Source organism: Mustela nigripes, chromosome 3 (assembly GCF_022355385.1).
Source record: "Mustela nigripes isolate SB6536 chromosome 3, MUSNIG.SB6536, whole genome shotgun sequence".
NCBI lineage: Eukaryota > Metazoa > Chordata > Mammalia > Carnivora > Mustelidae > Mustela > Mustela nigripes.
The window spans coordinates 8547757-8572409 of NC_081559.1; the positions used below are offsets into that span (position 1 = coordinate 8547757).

The 24653-nt window shown below is 42.3% G+C and overlaps 1 protein-coding gene across 4 annotated transcripts in view; it reads right to left on the minus strand.

Annotated features, from left to right (window-relative positions):
- Positions 1-19370, minus strand: part of HECW2 (HECT, C2 and WW domain containing E3 ubiquitin protein ligase 2) — a 367014-nt gene extending 347644 nt beyond the window's left edge. For 2 of the 4 annotated variants that reach the window (XM_059393100.1, XM_059393097.1), the window contains exon 1: positions 19026-19370. The gene's annotated coding sequence lies outside the window, so the exon portion shown is untranslated. Of the gene's footprint in view, positions 1-18225; positions 18314-19025 lie in introns of those variants that run through there. The other 2 variants (XM_059393099.1, XM_059393098.1) reach the window with 2 other exon arrangements.
- Between the last annotated feature and the right edge of the window lie 5283 nt (positions 19371-24653).

Consider the following 24653-nt stretch of genomic DNA (forward strand, 5'->3'; position numbering starts at 1 on the left):
AAGAAACTGGGACACTTAAGCGTTTCCTGAGATCTATGAGCGGTTCTAGAAAATTCATCTAATCTGAGGAAAGGGGCCCCTCCAGAGCGTAGCCAAGTTGGCCGGAAGTTGCACAGAACCTGGGGACCTACGACGTGCCACTGGCATAGGAAATGGCAGCGAGTGAAGCGAGCCCCTAACCTGTGGCACCTCATGCTGTCCTGAGCGAAAGCGCAGGACCCCCGGCTGCTGGGCCAGAGAAGCGCCTGGTGGGGGGCACCGCCATACTTCCGGTCAGTGGAAGTGTCTAGAGAAGCATTCGGTGTGAAAGCAAGTGAGAGACACAGGGGAGGGAAGGACTGATGTTTTTCCAAAACACCATGCCAGGTAAAAATATGCGAAATAGCAAGAGAAAATGTTAGAAATAAGCGTCCATCATTAGGGCCACTGTATTACACCAGCTTATCAGCTCATACCCAAACAACGCAGAAATGGGTAGAAATGGGAAGCTGACTTAAATATAAAATAGGAGGCACTGGCTTAGAGATTGGGTGCTAGGTAACAAGAAAGAAGATGTTGGTAACTGAGAAAAGGTCCCAAACCAGTGACCCTTGTTTGTCACAGTAAGAGCGCTGGCATATCTGTCACCTGAGACAACCTCTAAGGCAGTGGACGACATACATACAGAATCTGTTGCCCTGAGGAAAAGTAGATGGAAAGTGCAAGAATGGGCCATTCCTGTAATTCCAGGTATTTAACTACCCAACACTGATATGAGCGACTGTCACAAAGAAATTCTAGAACTAACTACATTCTCTAGCAAAGGTCAGAGGCCTCCCTACCTTGTACAACTAAAACATCGGTGATATGATGCCTTAAGAAGCCTGTTCCTAGACTAATTTCAACCCTCCCTCAACAGGAATTAAACAAGACTACATAAAACCTTCTCACATTTTGGAAATTGAGAAATGGAATCTTTCATTTCCCCCAAAATTTGTTGGAGGAAAACAAATTTTTAATCTTAAATGCCACAGTTACCTGGTAAGTCTTTTGTTTCACTTTAATGTTGCACATATCTAAAAATAAAACAATTAATAAAACATTGCAAACATATTTCCTTTAGAAATATTTCATTGTTTTACTGGAGAGCATACTTTGCTTCACTTGTTCTCTCTTTCTTAATATTTTTTTTATTTCCAAATTTACCTAAAGACTTGTTGGAAGCTCATTCAAGGTGAAGTCATTTCTTTAAAAAACTGGGAAGTCATTATAATACTCAAATATATATCTAAATAAAAATTATCTATATTATGGTAGTTCTGGCTATATTTTCATTATATGAAACTGCAGTTCCTAAAACCATGTCTAACAGTGCTGCCAACTTAAAAACTCACAGTACTTAACTTCACCCACCCCCTCCACCTACAAAGTGGAGACTAGATGTATGAATAAAATTAAGCGCACGAAAACAAGTCTTAAAAAGCACTAGTCAAAAAACTAAGAAAAATTATAGAAATAAAACTTTGTCTCAAATGTCAACTCCTCCTTGGTAAACACCAAAATTTATCCAAGAAAAGCCTTCTGTCTACTTTTGCTGCATGGTACTTTTACAGCCTTCTGGTCTATGCAGCACTTGTGTATTTTCTCCTTAGGAAACCTTTATTTTATCATATTATTCATCTTCCTGCTGTGATGGAAGAAGTTTACACTACAAATAAGGAGACTAAATCCTAATTTCAGCACTATCACTAAGTGACCCTATATCCCAGACTGTCCCCATTTGTGTCTGTTGTGCCAATGTAATCATCTCAAAGGTATCTCCAGCTGAAGAGAAATTATAATAAGCACACTATTAACTAGCCATGTGAACTTGAGCAAGTCACAATACTTCTTTGGCACTTGGTTCCTTCTTTGGCCAAATGAGAATACCCTCTATGCTACAACTTGTGATTGTAGAAAATAACATAGGTGAAACACATGGAAAAGTTCCATATAAAACCGTTACTGTTAACAAGAACACAAGAGAGACCCAAATGCATTTTCAGAAAGAGGAGCTGGCACCGCTACCCTTTAGCTAGCTTTGCATGAATCCAAAACTCTTAAAAGATATCAGGGAAAGTCATTTAATTTTGTTGGGTCTTGCTTCTTTAACTATAAAATAAAAGGGATGCACTAGATGATCCCGACGGTCCTCTCCAATACTAGAAATGCTATTATCATAATTACTCTAGTCGATTTCTCCAACTACCATAAACATATCACTTATGTGGTATCCATCAAACAGGCCACCCCCTGAATTTATCACAGTCATAAATCCAACTTGCAAACTCATTTGGCTGGACAGTGTGATTTTTTTTATTTTCATTTTTAAATGGTTTGCCCATATTTTTAAAATAAGTCTTCACAAAAAAAAAATCTTAATTTTTCTTTTCTCTTTAAAAGCTAGCTTATCTAGCATCTTGGAGCAATGATCTGGTAGGATACCGATAACAGCTGTCCCTTTATAAACTGTAAGGTCCAGCTTACCGAGTCCTCATCTAGTTTGCTCCACAGATTGTGTTACCTGCCTACATGGTGGAGGGAGTTGAGTTTGCTCCCCTGATATACAAATGGCCACTCACACCTATTTATAACTAAACCTGTTACTTTCTATCCCTAAATATGTTTCCCCAAATGCCTACTCATTTATCAATGAAATTTAGACTAAGAAATGCCATGTTGATTGCTTATTCAAAAGGACTACAAGAATTCTTATCCCTACACTATTTTTTTATTTAGATGCATAAAAGTAATAAAACATAGCAATTTAAGGTTTCAACTAGGAATTGGAAGTTGGATTCCATTCAATTTTGTAATTTATTTATTTCCTAAGCTCTGCATGGCTTCAAGTCATTTAAAATGTTTTAAACTTTACCAGCTTAAAAATGGGAGAACAAGTGAGGTAATGTCTAAGTCTGAGAAGAATCAGAAAATAATACTTAGTGATGTCTAATGAAGAATGTATTATATAGCAAAATCTGAGAAACTCATTAAGCTTACTAACCTATTTAAGAAAACTATCAGGTTGGATATTTCTGTAGCTGTTGCCACATAAAGAAAAAAAATTAACAATATACTAAAAAGAACAGAAAGAGGTATGTGTACATCTATGTTCATATTCACAATAGAGGAAAGGTAAAAGCAACACAAGTATCTATTAATGGATGAGTGGATAAACAAAATGTGGTATATACATACAACAGAATATTGCTGAACCTTAGAAAGTAAGGAAATTCTGACATATGCCACAACCTGGATGAACCCTGAAGACATTATGCTAAATGAAATAAACCAGTCACAAAAAGACAAATACTGTACAACTCCAGTTATATGAGATACCTACAGTAGTCAAATTCCTAAAGACAGAAAGTAAAATGATGGTTTCAGGAACTAGGGGGAGGGAGAAATGGAAAGTTCTTGTTTAATGGATACAGATTTTCAGTGTCTCAAGATAAAAAGATTTTTGGAGATTTGGTGTACAACAATGTGAATATACCTAACATTACTGAGTTCTATGTTTAAAACGGTTAACTGAAGGGCGCCTGGGTGGGTTAAGCCGCTGCCTTCGGCTCAGGTCATGATCCCAGGGTCCTGGGATCGAGTCCCGCATCAGGCTCTCTGCTCAGCAGGGAGCCTGCTTCCCTCTCTCTCTCTGCCTGCCTCTCCATCTACTTGTTCTCTCTCTCTCTCTCTCTGTCAAATAAATAAATAAATAAATATCTTAAAAAAAAAAAAAACGGTTAACTGAGATAGCAAAATTTTGTTAGGTGTCTTTTACCTCAATTTAGATATTTTAAAAATACACACATGGATGTTTTAAAAAATTACATACATATAAAAAGGGTGAAAAAACAGAGACAAAAAAGGTGAAAAAGATAATAAAAATTGTGTTTTAAATCTTGAAAGAAAGAAAAAGAAAAAAAAGCCAATCAAATGTAACATCACATTGTAGCAGATGGTGGTAAAATTCCATAGAACAGGGAAACACTTCCAGAATACCCAAGTAAGAACCTCCCAAAACCTGCTCCTCCAGAAAACCATAAAAGCTTTCCTACCAAAAAGTATCAAAATCAACTTTTTCAAAATTATGGAAATTAGCAAAAGGCTTACAAATTACAATGATAATTTAATCATGAATGGCTGAATCTCAATATGAGTACTGAGCTTTGTGGGATTTTAGTTTTCCCTGTTTCTATCACTCTCCCCTAACATCACAGTACCCTTGAAAACCAGCATCCTTGCAGCCATTGGTGACTGAGAGAAAGAGCACTCTAGTGGTCCCTGAGAAGGCAAAATGGGTTTGCAGTTCCCCCCAAAAAGGCCCTCTCCCAGAGAACTGTTATTATTTGAACTGGCAGTTACCTGGAAAAGCCCCATTCTCAGGGTTTATGTTTATCAGACCTAACTAGAGATCACTCAGTGGGGAAAACTTTAGCCCCTCAGCATTTGTTGAAAACAACGGCTTAACAACGAAAACACCTGAGGCAGCAATACTGGGGATGGGAGTTGGTGGGAGAGGCTGACTAAGAACTTAAAAAAAAAAAATTGGGAGAATCAGATGTGCATACAAGGATCTGAAAAGCTCTGACACATTCTTTGGGCTCCAGAAGGCCACATGCTGCACATACACAATAAATGCATGAAAAGGCCCTAATCTTTCACTTCTGGCTGACCCTGAGCCTCTGTGCCTAAAGCATTGTCAGTGGTGTAGCTGACTGTCATAGGTGTGCCCCAACATGCCCCAGGAACTTCTCCGTACAGACTGAAAGACTCAGTCATTCCAGACATTTAAAGAAGTTTACCAAGCAGAGACTTCTGTAGCCACACGTGACAACAAAAATGCAGACATTAAAGAATTTATTCAGTAAAATCTGTAAATAAACAAATAACAACAGAGAGCAAAAACACCAAGCCCTGGGGAGAGAAGGAAATCTCATTTTCAGAGTTGCCATGAAATATTTCAAATGTCTCCTTTCCAACAAAAACTTGGAATATACACACAAATAAACAGGAAAGTATGGCCCATACACAAAAAATAAAGTAGTACATCAAAACATGTGCCTGAGGAAGCCAGGTGGAGGAAACTAGAAAAAGAAATAAATATGCTATTATAAATATGTTCAAATTATTAAAGGAAACCATATCTAAACCAAAGGAGAATATAAAACTATTTCACCAGAGAATATAAATAGAGAGACAGAAATCATTTTTTTAAAAAACAGATTAAAAATTCTGGTGTCAAGGAGCACCTGGCTGGCTCAGTTGATAGAACCTGTGACTCCTGATCTCAGCATCATGAGTTCAAGCCCCACATTGGGTGTAGAGATTACTTAAATAAACAAATAAATCTTAAAAAAAAAAAAAATTCCGGTGTTGAAATGTCTATACAATACCTGAAATGGAAAATTCACTATAGGTGTTCAATATCAAATCTGAATAGGCAGAAGAAAGAATCAGTGAACTTGAAGATATGTCAATTGAGACTGTCCAGACTTAAGAACAAAAAAAAAAAAAAAAAAGAAAGAAAGAAAGAAAAGAATGAAAAAAAAATTAACAGAGCCTCAGAGACCTAGAGAACACCAAAGTATCAGTACATGTATACAGAGAGTCCCAGAAGACAAGAAAAGGGGCAGAAAAAATAATGAGATAATGACCAAAATTCCCACATTTGATGAAAACACTAATCTATATATCCATCCAAGAAGCTCACCAAACTCAAAGTAGGATAAACTGAAAGGAATTCCCACCAAGGCACATCATAGTCAAAATGTCAAAAGACAGAAACTTAAACACAGCAGGAAATTCTCATCATATGTGATAAGGGAGTCTCAAGAACATTAACATTTGATTTCACATAAGACACTATGAAGGCCAGAGGGAAGTGGAACAACATATTCAAAGCAGCCAAATTAAAAGGTAAAACAAGGTTCCTACATCCAACAAAATTATCCTTCAAAAATGAAGGAGAAATTAAGACATTCTCATTTAAGCAAAAGTTGAGAGAATTTGTCACTACTAAATCTGTCCTTCAAGAAATACTAAAGTTAGTTCTGAGGCTGAAATGAAAAACACCAAATATTAACTCTGATCTACATGAAGACATAAAGAGAATTGGTAAACCTAACTACACAGTTAAATATAGAAGACAGTATAAATGTATTTTTATAACCTTTTCTATTATCCAATTTAAAAAACAACTGCAGAGACAATAATTATAAAAGTGCAGGGGCATCTGGGTGGCTCAGTGGGTTAAGGCCTCTGCCTTCAGCCCAGGTCATGATCCCAGGGTCCTGCGATCGAGCCCCACATCAGGTTCCCTGCTCCTGCTTCCCCTTCTCTCTCTGCCTGCCTCTCTGCCTACTTGTGATCTCTGTCTGTCAAATAAATAAATAAAAATCTTTAAAAAATAATAAATAAATAAAAGTGCAGTGATAGGCTTATAATACATAAAGCCAAGAATGGAGCTATACTAACGTAAAATTTTTGAATACTTTTGAAATTCATCTGAACTAGATCATTTTAAATTAAAAAGTTTACTGTAATCCCCACAGCAAACACTAAGAATATAACTCAAAACATATTATAACAGTATTACTGAGCACGATAAAGACCTATGAAAATCCTCTTCTCCAGAAAAGCAACATTGGAATTAAAACACCACACTAGAAAACAGATAATTAAGACAACATAAGGCAGTAATAGAGAAACACAAGGAAGATAAAGAAGACCTGAGGCATACAGGAAAAAAAATAGCAAAAAGGTAGATATTATCCACCTTATCAGTAAGTAACATTAAATGAAATAAACATTCCAGTCACTCTAGCTGAACACTAATCAAAAAGCACAGATTGGCATAATATAGATCTTAATTGATCCAACTATTTGCTGTCTAAAAGAGATACTTTAGATTCAGAGATACAAATAAGATGAAAGTAAAAAAAAGGACAAAGATATACCATGCAAAGAATAACTAAAGTACGAACTGGGTTCACAATACTAGTATCAGACAAAATAGAAATTGTTACCAGAGATTAAGAAATATATGCAATGTATACAAGAGTAATGATAAAAGAGTCAATTCAAGAGGAAGACATTATAATTATAAACATATATGAACCCAAGAACAGGGCTGCAAAACATATAAGTATAAACTGACCGAGTTGAAAAGAGAAACAATTCAATAGTAGTTGGAGATAGCAAGACTATTTTTCAAGGCTTATATAACCATTAGAAGATCGACAAGGAGAAGTAGGACACCAAAAGCACAAGGATAAAAAAAAAAAAAATAACTGGGCTTCATTAATATTAGAAATGATTGTGCTTCAAAAGATACTATCAAAAAAAGTAAAAGGACAATTTCACAAAATCAGAATATTTTCAAGTCATCTATCTCATAAAGTCTAGGATCCAGAATATAAAAAGAATTCATACAACAGAAGAGTAACCCAATTCAAAAGTCAGCAATGAATTTGAATAGACATGTCTCCAAAGAATGGGGCTGGTTGTCCAAATTTGTAAATATACGAAAACTCACTGAATTCTACTGACAATGGTGAATTTCATGGCATGTAGATTATATTTCAAAAAGGCTATCATTTTTTTTTAATCAGTGAGGAAAATGGATATCTACAGAATGACTTTCCAAGATAAAAATAAATTGTATCTTGTCTTACTTCAGGACAATAAACATTCTCTAACCCAGATTGTGCTAGATGCTGGGATGTGAAGATAAATAATAAATAGTCCTTACCCTTGAGGAACTTAGTTTTTAACAAAAAACATGATAATAAATCTTTGGAGAGAATATTGATTCTTTTCCCTAGTTTTTACTTTCAAAATGTATAAAATATTAATTTTACCATGACAAACTTTAATTGAAAATCCAATTTCAGCAAACTTGAAATAATAGCAGGCACCCAAATCAACAACCAGATCCTAAAGAAAAATTAAATCAAATTCTATCTCTAGTCACACTTCTCTCCCAGCACAAGAAGGTCCAAGTTGTGGTCCCACCTGCTGGCCCCGACTGCCATGTTGTAGTGCATGATTCCATCTTCAGTGTGGCCAAGAAATTTGCATGTCACCATTTCCTCACCCTTGTCCCAACCCACTTTCAGATTTTACAGGACCTAAATTTTATTCCTTCAGGGCCCCAACTCTTTCTTTCAAATACCATTAGTTACTAAGGTTCTCCAGGCATATCTGGTCAGGTCATCGACACAAAGGCAGCTCCCTTCTTTTATATTTTTTATTTCTTTTACTTACTGAAGACCCAAAACGGTCCCTACCAAGACCAAAACACCACTCCGTGTTTGGTGCCCTGCACACCAAGAGCCTGGCACTGGTACCAACGCAGACGTTCTGTCGCTCCAGAACAAGAGTTGTAAAACGGATGCAGGCAGCATACAAAATTTGTTTGGGCTGTGCTGTTCTAAAAACATTTTAATTGCCACTCAAGAGATGTTTTACATACAAACTTACATTTTTAGCTTCATTTGAAAAATGTGAAGATTTGGCCATCCTGGACCCAAATTCCCCTGTGACAACTGACTGAGCTGGGTAGCATCCCTCTTTCCCTTTGGACGAAGAATGCCCTCCATGGTCCTCGCCACTCCACAAGATTTCCAGGCACAGCACATCCCACTGGTTTTCCTTGTGACCTGCTGGCTCTGGAGGCATTAAAGTTTAAGACAATCGAAGTCCAGAGTGTCAGAAGTTGTTTCTGAGTATAAAGCCAAGACATCTTCCTTTCTCTTCAGTTTTAGGTTGCATGGCCATGTTTTTCTGCCTTTGCCAAGCTCTCCTAGTTTCTCACTCCAACAACTGCTTCAAATTCCTATCATCATTATCATGTCTGACACGTAAGTATCACCCACTTAAATCACTCCAGGACACTCCTACGGAGGCATCTTCAGGCCTGGAAGCTCCAACATGTACAGGATCATTTCAGGCCATCCTGCAGAAGGCACTGAGGATCTTGTCCATAGACAGGAAATCTTCATTTCCCAATTTACTTCTCTTTGACGATAAATGTTCCTCCTAAATTTCTGAATTCTGGTAAGTTAAAGCAAGGCTTCTCAGACTTCGCTGGGCAGAGTACAGTGCAGCTGGGGATCTTGTTAATATGCAGATTCTGGCTCAGGTGTGGTACAGGGCCCGAGATTCTGCATCTCTAACAAGTCCAGGTGATGCTGATGCTGCCGGTCTGTGGATTACTTTGAACAGCAGGAGTTAGGAGGCATATAAAGAAGGAGATCTCTGAGATCAGAATTGTCTGAATGAATTAGACCCCAAGACTTGACTTTCTGCCATTTTAAAACTACAAAATGTTAATATTTCATATCTGTGCCAACTTATATAAGTAACAGCCTTTCATAATGGTCCATGAGAGAGAGAAACAAGTGGTTCTTTCCACCATTAGGCATCGGTGACTGTATATTCACTCTGATCGATACTGAGGTGTCAGCCAGGTTCCCATTTATTTAGAGGGCTGAAAACCTAGGGGGCAGAAAGGCTAATAGGAAACAAAACAACTAGTACAACATCTAAAGCAAAAGATGAGAGGTGCCTGAGTGGCTCAGTTGGTTAAGCATCTGACTCTTGATCTCAGGATTATGAGTTCAAGCCCCACGTTAGGCTCCATGCTGGGGGTGGAGCCTACTTAAAATAAGTAAAAATAAACAAATAACTGTTAAAAATAATAATAAATAGAGCAAAGATTATGAAGATATTAAGTGCTATAAAACAGTGATTCCTAAGAGGGTGGAGTATCAGCATCTGGAGGGGAAAATGTCAGCCCATATACTTCCCTCTGCCCCCACCCAGATTATGACACTGGCTCTGCCCACCTTTAATGTCAATCACTGACAAAGGAAGCTATGTATACTTCTAGGACTGCCATATCCTTCAGAAAAGAAACACGGGAAAACTACTGTTTTCAGACTGTATCCCGAAACGCAATGGAGATACGGGGCCTGGAAGAGTCAGTGAAGTTGGTGGGCATTCCAGGTGGGAAGTGCTCCTGTGGTAAAAGTACTGAGGGCAAGATGAGTCTGGGGGATTTACAGGATGGAAAGAAAACCTGCCTAATAAACGTAAACCGGAGCGAGTGCCCCCCTCACCACCACCCCATCCTGAGTAGAGGAAGCACAAAAAGATCTCCTAAGAACTTGATGTTAAGAACCTGTTAAGAACACTAAAGAGATATTCCTTCACAGGAGGGCTCAACTGGTTTGTCTCTCAGGTCCTTTCCAATTTTTCCACAGTTGAAGGAAAAAATGTTCAATTTTCTTCTCACACATATTTCTAACATGAGCAACCTGCCTTGCCTGCTGTTGAACATGGGAAATTACCAAAGACAGTATGACTATGAAAAAGCCCCTGTAAATTTATGAAAATGATAGCTAAATGACTGCATCAGGTCAATTTCTCCTACTGCTTGGCATCCCCACTTCTTCCAGACTGTTCTCAGAGCTCTTACTCTCACCTATGTCATCAATCATCTCTGTGACTCTTCTCTGAACTCTGTTCAAATGACCCTCATCCCTCTCACACAGACAAACAATGAGGTACGCTTCTGGTCTTCCCTGATTACTCCGTCCAAAGGAAGTCCCAGTTACACTCCATGCTCCATCAATAACCCTCTCTAGAAAGCACTTACCACACTTCCAACTATATTTTTTCCTTTTTTACTCAGGAGATATTTCAAGCATATATTCAAAAGTTTATGTAGTTACAAAGTACAACAGCAGCCCATACACCACCACCCAGATTTAACAAATATAAACCTTTTAGCCACGTTTGCTTTACACTTAAATATTTGTTTATCATATCCTACTAGATTCTCTGTTTTATCTGGGCAGGGCCATGTCTAATTATTCACCTCTTTTATACGTATCACTTAGCATAGAGCCTGGCTCATCCACAGCAATCGGTGCTCATGCAACATGTAATGACATGTAATGAATGAAGGGCTTCTGGCCTAGAAGTAAATAATGGTAATCAATATGGAAGAGTTATTAGACAAAACACAAAGACTCCATCTTTATTTAAGTTCAAACAAAAGGGGGGAAATGAATCTTTACTGAAGGTTCAAACTGAAATGTGTGCTCTAACCGGAGCCTACACATTAGAGTGAGCCGGCTGAGGAAGGAGCGGAAGCCCTCATCCCTTCTGCCCTGGGTAGCCCACATACCGCCTACTGGGATGGAGATACAGGAAAGGAGCTCACAAAGCCCCTTCTAGCTTAAAGACGCCAACTGACGGATGGACAGCAAGAGGAAAAGAGGGAAGACAGGAGGAAGGCCTATGCAAAGAGAATCCAAGACCACTGGAGATCATTCACTGTTTTAGGTTAGGTCAGGGGCAATATAGATCATGTGCTGACAACTTCTGAGTATCAAGCCCATTTGTCTGGAATGAAGCCAAGCCTAAAGCAGAAGATATAAAAGGTCATGTCCAACTGCTAGATTTCTCCACCTCCTTCTACCTGTACCCCCTGCCACCCAGTCTCTTAATCAAAACCCTACAAGCCTAGGTTCCTCCCAGCATGGTTCTCTACATGCTCTCGAGTACCAGGCATACACTGGTACCCTTTCTCCATCGAAATGAGTGAGCCTAAGTTCTATTGCTTTGTGCTCTTACTCTCCCAACAGGCCATGAAGAGGAAATACTGTTATTATTTAAAGGACTGTCCATTACCGAAAACATAACCTCCTTAAACCACTCTGTGGCCAATGTGGATCTCCAACTTCATCCAACAAAGGAATTTCTCAGTCCTGAGATGGCGGCAGATCGTGCTATTTGTTGCGCCTTCTTCCTTCCCTCCCGGCGCTTGAAACGGCTCGCTGGGGGCAGGGCATATTCCCGACGTACGCCACTTGATATGAGACAAATGGTTTCTCCTCAGCATCATAAAAAAGCATTTTTTCTTATCCCACAGATAAAATGTTCTATGTGTGCCTTTCCTCTAAACAGCCAGCCTCGGTCTGCATGGAGAAGCCCAGTCATGCCCCCCGCCCGTCCCTCCACAAGCACATTCCTAACACTCAGGGGCCGCAAGTTGGCTGTACCCAGTTTTTGCTCTTGCTTTTAGTATCTCCTCCAGATTGGAAGCAGGACACCTGCTCTGTGGAGGCAGCAGCACGCAGACCGGCCTCGAGGGAAAACTCCTTTACCTTACGAAGCCCTCGCCTTCCTATCCGATCATGAAACCAAGTGCTCCCTAAGTCCTGCCCCCGGAGCAACGCTTCCAGTCTCATGAGCGACACTTCAGCAAAGGAAAAATCTCCTCTCTCTGAGCACAAGTTTTCAGCGATAAATGAACAAAGCATCACCAAGCGCTCCTCCCTGGACAGACGCCAAGAGCTGATTCATTCTCTGCATGACCTCCGTGGTTTCATCCAACCATAAAGTGAAATACCTCCCAGTATGTACTTGATAGTAATCAGCCTTCGACACACTACTCCACGGCCGTTATGCAACAGCCAGCCGGGCCGTTGGACAAAGGAATTCCTGTCAATAACTTCTGGTTTCTCGTTAAGGACAGCGCTTGTCTTTAGCTGTGCGGCCGATTTTGCGAGTGTCTATGCAATAACATGACTCATTCTTACTTTCGCTGTACGAGTCCTTTAACGATGCCACTATAGTCTTTCCGTCCCTATCTTACCTCTAGAGATATAATATGTTAATTTTGTAATGGAAAGCATTATTGTGTGCTTGTCCTGGAAAACGGCAATAGTGTAACAGAGAAGCCACTGTGCTTTGTTCAAAAATGACACCAAAACATCCATGGCTTCATGCCACTATTGGACAGTTTCATAACAGGCAATGACAGGGAATGAGGAGCAAAAGGACGGACGGCAAACCCAAGAAAGGAACAGTGTTAGGAGAGCCATCCTCATACTTCCATTTGCACTTTGCAATTTCAGTTACTGTTTTGAACTCCTCACTCTCGCGGAGTCCCTTGCTTTTATACATGCAGATTTCACATTTTATATTTGCAGTGGGATTGAGTTCTCTAAACATGTTTAGGACATTCTGAACTGTAGCATTCATAGGACTATTTTCATTACTATTTTCACACTTCGCAGAACCACTTTTCAGCCACTGATCTATTTTTACAAATGGGGATACAGTTTAAGACTAGCAACAAGCAAACACATGCTATTTTAACAAACAAGAAGAAAATGAAAGGAAAAGCTCATTAACCAAGTTGAAGTGCACTATTTATGACATGTACACGATACTGACCAGGGCAGGCTTCAGAGCACAAAGACAACTTTTTAAATATTATAATGAGTTTTAAGAATATAAGGGGATTTCTGGGGCACCTGGGTGGCTCAGTGGGTTAAGCCTCTGCCTTCAGCTCAGGTCATGATCTCAGGGTCCTGGGATCAAGTCCCGCATCGGGCTCTCTGCTCAGCAGGGAGCCTGCTTTCCTCTCTCTCTCTCTCTGCCTACTTGTGATCTCTCTCTCTCTCTGTCAAATAAATAAAATCTTAAAAAAAAAAAAAAAAAAAAAAAGAACATAATGGGATTTCTGCCGACATTGTAATCACTCTTGTATCTCAAAGTCCTACACGATCTGCCACTCCAAACCACTTTTCTGATTTCATATCCAGCTCCTCCCAGTCGCCCCACCCCATCCGTCCTGGTCTTCTTGCTAATTCTGAATACATTCTTCAGGCTTTCACACTGGCTGTTGCCTGTGCCTGGAACATGCCCCCTCAGGTATGTGTGTGGGTAACTTCTCTCACCTTTTTCAAAGTCTTGGCTTAAGATTAGGGTCTTTTTCTCCATGAAGGCTCCTCAGCTCCACTGATCCTCTTCTACTGTCCCTTTCTTCCCAAGTATGTACTTCCTTCCCGCATGCTATCTGACCTACTTACTCATTTTTTTTTTTTTTACTGTCTGTTTATTATCTGTCTCCCACCCCACCCCTACATGCCAAGAAAATGAAAACGCCCCAAGGGTGTGGATCTTTTGTTTTATTCATTGGTACTTCCTCAGCCTCCAGATCAGATATTGACTTGTGAAAGGAGCCCAATAAGTAGCAATTGAATGAATGAGTGAATGAAATTTTTTTCATTGTTTTTTCCTTTCTAACCACCAAACAGCCTACAGATCTTTGAGAACTAAACAGAAAACGAGCACCATCACAGGTTTTTAAACAAGAATTACACTCACAGATGAGTATTCCAACTACACAAGGTCAGGAGAGGACTTAAATTTTAGAGAGGCTGGATGCAAAGAGTTTAGTTTTAAAGTCAGTCCAGGAAAGAGATGATGAAGGCCATGATTTTCCAAAGAACTAGGCATTCTTGCGCGATTTATCTCAACCCCTCGGTACAAACATCTATAGACATATGATCAGTGTTCGTGCAAACATAGACACATATATGCATGCACACACGTAAACACATGTGCTGAACAAATCTAGAAGAAGCAGAAGACACTCTTCCATCTGTCCTTCATATGACAGCTAATGACCTGGCTCACACTTCAGATGACCATACATCACAGCTTTCCCGGGACTGTCCCAGCTTAGACTTGGTGATCCAGTGCCCTTTCCAGTTATTACTCCCTCTTACTCTCAAACGTGTCCTTGTCTAGACAGAAGAATTACATATCACCCTACTTATAAAGGAGATACATAAATTCCTTCCTGTTTAGACACCCTGACCTCAGTTTTGAGGGTCTTAGTGGAGCAGGTACTGAAAAGGTGACAACCATCATTAATTGTAACACCTACCAGCCAGCGCTGCAAGTGAACTATTTCGAACGGGCAATTCTCCAGCAAAGTCGTAGAGCAACTGCTGCAGAAGGAGATGCCACAAGCTCCAAATATCTAGCCTGGAACCCAAACCTTACCAGGTCACCTTCACAATCGCAAACCCTTAAGAGAAATTTCACCCAGTGAGCACGCATGCCAAGTTCTTCTCTGTAAACCCTCCATATGAAAAGCGGAGACCCAAACTCAAGACTGGAGTCAGAAGATAAAATTGAAAACAAAGGCTCTTCTATTATCCTGTGGCCCAGAAAGCTGAGAAACTAGAAGAATGTTGAGTCACATCTTCACAACACGTGTGTTCCTAACTCTCAGTAAATATCCCAAAAATGGATCCATCATTAAATCTTGAAATCTGCATTCACATCCCAAGAGCCATCCATCTGCCGGATCTGCAAACGGGCTTCGTCGAAGCTCTTCTCCCAAGTCCCAGGAGTTATCCCAATTCCTGTCGGCCCGAGGTAAATGGGCAAGCGTAACTCTTCTCATTCTTGAAAGTCGTAACAGAGGTTTAGAGCCATAGCAGACACTTAACAACTTAAGGATAAAACTACTCATTTCTATATATGTAAATAGATGACAAGCAAGCAATGACCTCATTATTCAATCTTTTATCTTCCTGCTATTTCTTTTTTCTGTATGTATTTTTTGGTTTAATTTTTTTTAGCCTTTCTTATCTTTGCATACAACAAATAAAAGACTAAATAAAGCAAGACTGAAAATCTGAGGACAGGAGTGGGTAGTAAAGAAAAGTCAGGGTTCTGTAACCTCTAGGGTAACTACATAATTTATCCAACTACAGCACTTCTAAACGTGAGAAAGAATGCTTTGGGTAACTAAGAGAGGTCAGTGGGAATAAGCTGGGACCACTGTGGACAAACCAGGAGGTCTGGTCCCTCTTGTAATTCCTCATTCATATTCCCATATGAAAGACATCCTGTGTGTAAAGAAACAACCCTCTGTTTTTGTTGGGTCAACCAAACTTCAAATATAGCTCTTCTCCTTCAGGCCAGGCCTGGCTTCTGACAATGAAACTAGAAAGGTTTTCACGCCATGCTGCCATTCCCCATCCAACACACCATGCAAAACTGGTTCCATTTTTACCCAAGAAAACAAGCAACACACAAGAATGTGGACCCAGGCCAGGCTTATAGCAAGCCCCGGACTTGGAGCCTTGGGTTTCTCTTAAAGCAACACTTCACAAGAGAGACAACAGCCTGGTAAGAGGGTTCACAGATCCAGCCACAGATTTAACAAGTATTTTGAATGTTAGATCCTGTCTTCGATGCTAGGACCCCCACTGAAAGTGGACAGAGGCCAAAAGCCATCTCTCCTACAAAATACATTCACCCATACCATCTGTCCTCAACTACAGGTAACAACCTTAGTTTCTTTGTCTTTGGCTGAGGTCAGGGGTGGAAAAGGCTTTGAAAAGAATAAAAAACTATGGTTTTCTCTCCAGATCACACTGCCCAAGTTAAAGAGCCGGTGCTCACTTTTATTCCATACTTCCTATCCACGGGGTCAAACATTGCTCATGTTCATGAAATCTCGTACGTGGCTTGAGAATATTAATTTACTGGGCTATCCTCCCTCAAAATCACAGAGGGAAGACCAGTTTTGCAATCTACAGCACATAAAGAACCTATAATGGTGGTTGGAACAGGAAAGCTGCAGCTGGCTTCTCTCGAATGTTCAGAATGACTTTGATTCTTCAGACTCCGCAGCCAAAGGCTGCTCAATGTGGTGGCAAAGGCATTGGTAAAGCAAACGTCTTAGGCTAAGTAATTACAGAAGCCGGTTCTATCCACAGCTGAGAGTGTGGGGGCAACTGCTAGAAGTTAGGGAATCACCTGTCTTAGAGATGGTGGAAGAATTCCTGCGGACCGGACCAAAGTCCTTCCAACTAGGAGACACTGTGAGTCCAAGGGGCTATTTGTTGAAATGACAGAGAGCTAAGAAAGTTATGACTGTTTTCTCCCTGTAAGTGGTAGGATAATCTTAAATTCAAAGACATTTCTACTAAGAAAACCGTTTAAACTGCTTCACATAATCACAAATGAGACCAAAATGTGCCAAACAAATAATCAAAACAAATAGCTTAATGATGACTTTTTCAATGTTCAAAGAAAGAAGAAATTAACTGGTTCGGAGACTGGACGGTGAGGTTATAATGTCTCTTTTGGGAGATCAAAACGGTGTCTTTCCCACCTTCTAGACCGCCCTCTCCCTCTTCCAAACAGTGAAGTGGACAGTTTCTGGAAAATACAATGACCCTTTATGCCCGGCTTCTCTTGTCTGCTTAGGGATACCATCTGTCTCCCACGCTATGTAAACAATCCCGGCAGGAATCTTCTGATGACCAAACAGATTAGCAAACTCCAGATTTTCACACCATTAATAATATCCCCCATCCAGATTCGGCCTCTTGCTTTAATAATGCCAACAATAAGCCTAATACCTTATCCTTCTCTGTTTATAGGGACTGTGAGTGTCCTTTTAAAGAAATCTCTCAGAACATACAGAGCCATCTGTTGGGAGGAGGGGGTGGGGGAAGCTCTCTCCAGGCAACGAAGACCGGAGCCCTTGAGGGAACGGGGAAACAATAAAACGAAAATCATACCTGTAAGACAAAGGCATACATGAAATTTCACCAGGTGTAATAGAGGACACTACTAATCACACTAAAATCTTTTTTCTTCCAAAAGCCAAAGTACAGAAAATTGCTCAAGAAAAGAGAAGTTTCACACTTGGACAAAGATGTCCACACAGCGAGAATTCCGAGTTTTCCTGGACTCTGGGGCAGGGACAGCAGAAACAGACCCGGAGGGCTTAAAGCCTCGGGCAAGTTTGCCGACCGTCCCCCTCGACCTAGGCTGACCGCCGAAGCCTGCCTTCTGGAACTTTAATATTGATCCCCCGTAACTCCGCGAGCCCTCCGTCTTGTCTCCAAAGACTTCCAACGCTCAAAGAAATAGCCGGGCCTGCCAAGACGTTCCTGAAGTTGCTAAGTGTCAAGGAGAAGCACTTGAGCACCGCAAAGGGAGGAAAAGGCAGGCAGGGAAGGGCCAAGCTCTGCAGCTGCCTGTCCTCGAAGCGGCGGCGTCTGAATCCGCAGCCCCGGCTTCCTCCAGGCCCCAGGCCCGGCCGAGGATGCTCCCGGCACATTCCTCGCCAGAGAGCCGGGAAGCCCCCCCGCCCGCGAGCGAGGCTCCAAGGGCCCCCACGGTCCCCGCTCCCCGGGATAATCCAGCCACGAAACCCGTCCCGGAGCCCCCCCACCCCCACCCCGCATCTCAGGGCCGCGGAAGCCGAAATGTCAAATGAATGACCGCGCCGGGGCGCGCGGAGGAAAACAAAGCCGCCCCCCGCCGGCCCGTACCTGCGGCGCGAGGGCCGGGCTCCGGCCGCGCACTCACCTGGGGCTCGGGCGCCGCGGGCTGGGCTGGGAACGCGGCCGCGGGGCGGGACGGCGCCCCCGCAGTCGACCGGACCCGCGGCCCCGGCGCCCTCCGGCCGGTCCGCGCGCGCCGCGGGGAGAGCAGGCGGCCCGGGGCGCCGCCACGCGTCGCATGCAGGTCCCGGCTGCGGCGGCCGCTGCCGAGGGGCCAAGGGGCCGAGGGCTCCCGCGCCGCCGTCCCCGACCCCGCGACCCGCGGCGGCGACGGCACAGACGCGGCGCAGGAGCAGAGCGCGCCCGGCGCGCCCCTCAGCGGCTCTTCCCGCCGCGCTCCGCCGCGGGCCGGGGCTCCGCTCGCCTTTGTGCCGGCATCTTCCTTCGCTCGCGGCGACACCCGGCGCTCCCCCGGCGGCTCCGCGCCGCCGCCCACCCCCGGGTTACGCCGCGCCCCCCGCGCGACCCGCCGATTGTGCCGAGTCAGCAGCGGCCGCGGCGGGGACGCGCGAAGCCATGTCTCCCGCCCGCGCTCGAGAGGGCGCCGGGGGTCCGGCTGCCGCGCGGAGCTCCACGGCCGAGCTCGGCGGCCCCGGCGGGGCGCGGCGCGTCCGCGAGCGGCTCGGCGGCGTTCGGCTCCCCGCGCTCGCTCCTCTGGTGTCGCCCCGGAGCGGCGCGCCGGCCCGCCGGCGTGTCCCCTCTCGCCGCTCCGCGCCGCGCCGCCCGGCCTCCCTCCCGCCGCCACCGTCCTCCTGCCGGGCCGGCTCCCGCCCCAGACAGCCGCGGCGCCCCGGCCCGGGCAGAGCGTGGGGTCGGCCCGCTCACCTCTGGCGGCGCCGGCGCCCCTCCCGCCGGCCGCCCGGGCGGCATCTGCCCGCACCTTCCCGCGGGGCACCCGGCTGGGGGCTTCCTGCACGTCGGGGACGGGGGAGGGACGGCGGGACCTCGGCCAGCCGGGCCTCCTGGGGAAGGTGCGGGAGCGAGTGGGGCGGGCGCGGCGGGGCGGAGGACGAATCCCGAGGCTGCGGAGGACCCGGAGCGGCTCTCCTGCGGCGCCGAAGGACGGGAGGGCTCTGAGGCGCCGTGGAGGAGGGAGACCCTCTGAGGTCATGCAAGCGGGACTCTTCCTAAATCTCACCGAAAAGCTGAACGGAGGAATGTCATGGCTCGGTTTCCCCACCGGCAAGGGCAAGACGGTAATACTCCTGTCACCGACACGGGGTGTGGTCGCAATTAAAAATGAATTACTGAAAGCGCTCCCAGCTACTTTGCCTAAAGAGAGCACTAAATTAAAAATTACTGTATGAATACTCTCAGCTTTCTACTTACTCCTTCAGTAGCATCTTCATTGACCCAGCCCCACTTAGGGGAAGGACTGAAAAAGCCAAAGGGCAAGGCTATTGCCCTCTATGTGTGGTATCTATCCAGAAGTCGGGGGGAAAGATGTGCTTGATTTTACGGTTTAACAACTGCGGCCATAAGGAGGAAGCTCCCAAACACTGCCCCCTCCCCAAATAATGAATATCCATTATTTTGGAATTTTTGAGTTTGTGTTTTCAGTATTATCCATCTCTGCCCTTTCTCTATTAACAGGAATTAGATTTTCTTTTGGGAGCTACTCCTCCCCCTTGCCCAGGAGTTTTTATGGTTCAGGATCGTGACACCTCCCGTCCTCACTCCCCAGAACTGACCAGTTATCATATTCCAGACCATAGTAATTGGTTCCGGAATGGGTATGTTGGTCCCGGAACCCTATCTGGGGCTTTTGCTGAATCAGTTCAGAAAAAGAAGCTCTTTTAACTAGGATAACTAATAAGCCAGTAATAACAAGTACAACCACTTGAAGGAAGCCAGCTTCAAGGGAAGGAAAGCTGAGGGAGAGAGGATGGTGTCTTTTGAGACTTAAGAGGCAAATATGTCTGAATGAATGCTACCCCTAATGCCAATAAATCCCCTTACTCTTAATATCCTTAGATGAGTTTCAATTGTGCCTGTCACCTGTCATTTAAAAAAAAAAAAAAAAAAAGCTTTGACCCATTATTCGCAGAGATCTATCCATTGCTAGACAATTCCACAGAATTGGTGAACCCCTCCCCACACCCAGCACGTGGCCAGAAAAAAAAAAAAAAAAAAAAAAAGGCCTATTTTTGTTCCTACTGGAAGAATCAGGATCCCAAGAGATCCCTCATGATGTTCTCTTTCTACAACCTGCTCTAGACCCAGCAACCCCACACCTGCAAACCCTTAACCTCCTGTATTGATTAACCACTATGTTACAATTTTGCCTTAAACAAAAAAAAGCATAAAAATAAATAGCACTAAAATGGATCATTGTTGCTGCCCTTAGGTTTAAAAAAAAACAAAACTATTTTCTCTTACTTTTTAAAAGGAAGTCCCATCTATCTTTAAAACTTTCTGTATGTCAAGCATAAACCCCAAAGCTAAGGTATCAAATAAGATTAGTAGCAAAGTCATCTAGAATCTCAGCTTTCCAAAGGTGTATAAATGTTAGGTTCTTTCATGATGTGCTCCCCAAACCCCATTACCACCATTACCTTATTTAGGTCTCAGCATCACAGGATCCAGGACAGATTCTCACCTAGCCTGGCTTTGAACCGTTCCCATAAAGAAAACTCCTCTATTTCACACGCTGGTCAAGTCTCTGTTGAAACTGACCTAACCCTAGAAAATGATTCTTAATATTGAGTCATTGTACTTTTTCACCTAATAGAACTCCAAGTACAGAAGATAGACTTGTGGACCCCTTGAACTGTGTCTTCAGAGATCTTTGCATGGTCCTTAGCTGTTTATTACATGACACTGACCTAATTCTTCACCATCCTAGGTGACCTCCTTACAATGAACATGTGCAGGTTTGTGGACACGCCCCCTGAAGTGTAATGTCCAAAGCTGAACCCAAAGGCATATTCCAAGAAACTTAAGCTTCAAGCCCCAGTACCACAGGAGGAGTCCTAAAAGTATGTTCACTTGGCTTTATGTTTCTATAAAGGTTTTTGAAAGTAAAATATTTTAATCTCAAGAGACTGCTGTGTCTTTGTATCTAACTTCCTTTCTGTCATAATTTTCCTTCCATCTGGAAGCATCGGAGTCCTAGGCATTTGGGGCATCTGGCTAAGGGGAAGTTGAGTTTGTTAGATGGAATAAATGTATGGGGGTCTTGGGCATTCTAGCCCATAGTTATAGTGACATTATTGCAGCTGCTTGAAGGTCTACTGCCATGAGGATCACCGGGTGTTGTGACACTAAGGCAGAAGGCCAGACATCTTATCAGCAAATAAATGAGTCCCTCAGAATCCAACACGGAAGTATACAGGTAACAGGGTAGACAATATTTGAAATACATGGATCCAGAACAAGAATGTGGAAAATGCCCCCTCATCTTATTATATGGAAAAGAACTTTTTCCATATTTGACAACAATCTTAAAAAAGTTGATAATAAAAACAATAGCCTTAGACTATCACAGTTTTTCTTGTAGTGGAGGTACTTAAAAAATAACTTTCTTCTTAGAACCCTGTATTTTTCCTACCTATTACCTTTTCTTTTATTGATAATCTTATCTCATTCTAATTTGGCCTGTTAAGGAATCTATAGACTAGGTATATATTCTTATTAGAACTTTTTCTAGAATGGATTGTGGGAGGAAGGCATGTCAGTGAATAATGTACATGAGCTTTAGTGCATACCTTTTGTGGCATCTATTTTGGTTGCTTGGAATCCTTTCACATTTTCTTCTAATTTCTTACGCATTACCAATGGTAAAAACTCTGGATTGTCCCTTTCATATATGCCTTATGTAAATATTTAATAACCACTTAATGTGAGTCAAGCATTCTTCTAAGTGTTGAGGATGCAAAAGTCAGGAGAATAGACAAAAATCCCTGCCTTGTAAAGCTTATATTCTAATAGGATAGGGAAGGAGAGGTCAAATAATAAGGTATAATTGGTATACAATATTATTTCAGGTGTATAATACAGTGTTTACAATATCCATATATTCCTCTGGATTTTCCATTCTTCTTTGACTTTAAGATAGCCATGTGATCACTGCTGGCCAATAGAATTTAAGCAGCAGTGAAGGTTGTCACTTCTGGCTCTGGAGATTAAGAATCCAATGTGACTTCTCTCATTCTCTTCACCTTCACCGAAACCACAGAGCCCATATATTGCAGTGGTATCGTCCCAAGACGGAAGGAGCCTGGATCCCTGAACCATCACTTAGAGGAAAGCTGACTAACTGACATAAGACTATGATGTCATCAAGAAATAATGTGTTACAAAAATTAGATGTGGGGTTATTTGCTACATCAGTCACTATTAATTATCTTGACTACAAAGAAAATTGGTAACTTAAAATAAGGTATTGCTGTAATTAAAACCTAAAATATGTATCATTGACTCAGGAGTTCAACAGCAAGCAGTAAGGAAACTAATAGTAGAAGCTAGAAAGATGGGTAAAGAGGATCAAGAAGTACAAACTTCCAGTTATAAAATAAATAAGTCATGGGCATGCAATGTACAGCATGAGGAATAGAGTCAATAATATTGTATGAACTTTATATGGTGAAAAATAATAAGTAGACTTAGGATGATCATTTCACAATGTGTATAAACGATGAATCACTGTATTATACACCTGAAATAATATTGTATACCAATTATACCACAATATAAAAAAAGAAAATATTGGTAGCATAGGGCAAAGCATCACAATAAATAGATTAGGTAGGAAATAAATCACCAGTTTTTAAAAATAAATGAGAGTAGAGATAGTCTAGACATTTGGGCTTCTGCAGAGGTAAAAAGGCTGACTGCTTTTAGATCCCAAATAGTAAAAATGGAATTTGTAAAGATTTGCAGAGACAAAAGCTCAGTAAAACTGAGCCATGGAAAAGATCAGATTTGAGGGTGTGGTTAGATAACCTCAGGGTGACCATTTAGTTGAGAGAAGTTTAAAACTTACGTTTCAAAAAACACTTTGGGTGTAGTTACTGGCACATGCAACTGACTGGAAATTTTTTTTAAAAATCACAAATAAGTTTATTTCAGAAAAAAAATCTATTACCAAAGAAACTCTGAGCCCAGACAAAAAAAAAAGTTATTTGCCCATTCAAGACTTAACATAACTTTCCATGTGCAAGAACCAGACTCTGAATGCTGTACACACTTTGCAAGGAGACACCATAACATTTCTCTCTCTCTTTTTTTTAAAGACTGTATTTATTCATTTGAGAGGAAGAGAGAGAGAATGAGCAGGGTGGGAGGCAGCACCGGGAGAAGCAGACTCCCGACTGAATAGTGAATCCTTCGTAGGGCTGGGTCCCAGGACCCCAGGATCACAACTTCAGCCAAGGCACCCCAACATTCCTCCTTTCATATGTGGCCAGGCAAGATAATGGAGAAGGAAGAACCACACAGAGGCGGAAGCGGAAAGGATGAGGGTAGAGGGAAACAATGGACAAAGAAGATTCTCCCTGAGGCAAAAGCAGAATTTAATCATGCGCCCTGCCAAACTGCCGCACCTGGGGTACATCATAATGTCTACCACAGGATTCAAGCATCACTCTGCACAAGATTGCCGTGAATCTTCCATTCTTTCTTTTCCAAAGGTGGTATCCATTCTAGGCATGAATCATTACAATTGGACTTCCTAGGAGGCAGACATCTTGTCCTATTGGATCATAAGTTCTTACTACCATAAAGCACCAAATCTGGACTTGACAGAGGACAGAGGACCCAAGGATCTTGAATTTAGAACTAGAAAAAAATGACCAGATTGTTTTCCTTAGGGAGAAAATGAGTGTTTTTAAAATACAGGAATATATTTGTTTTCTATTATTGCGTAACCAATTACCACAACTTCAGTAGCTTAACACATAACACATGATTTCATAGTCTCTATGGGGGGGAAAATGTAGACACAGCTCAGCTGGGACCTCTGCTCAGATCTCCCAAGGCTGCAGTCAAGGTATCTGCCTACTGTATTCATACCTGAAGTCCTGACAAGGGAAAAAATCCACTCTCTCGGTGTGTTGACAGAATTCAACTCCTTATGGCTTTTGAACTAATGGCATCTTGTTTCTTCACAGCCAGTAGGAGAACCTGACTTTCCTGTCTTTTAAGACAAAGTCTTATGTAACATGACTTAATCAAGAGAGTAACATTTTATCACTTTTGCCATATTCTATTGAAGCGAGTCACAGATCTCACCCACACTCAAGGAAAAGGAATTTACAAGGACGTGACTCACCGGGGGACTTAGCTCATTGTCCTTCTAGAAGTGGTACAATTGGATAATTGGTGAACAGAAGCTAAACATATGGGTTTTTACCAATTGGTAACGTGCACTGCCATTTTACCCAGGCTGCTTTAGGGTGAAGTAGGCCATGTGACTGGTTCTATCCAATGAAATGTGAGTACAATGGGGGTCAT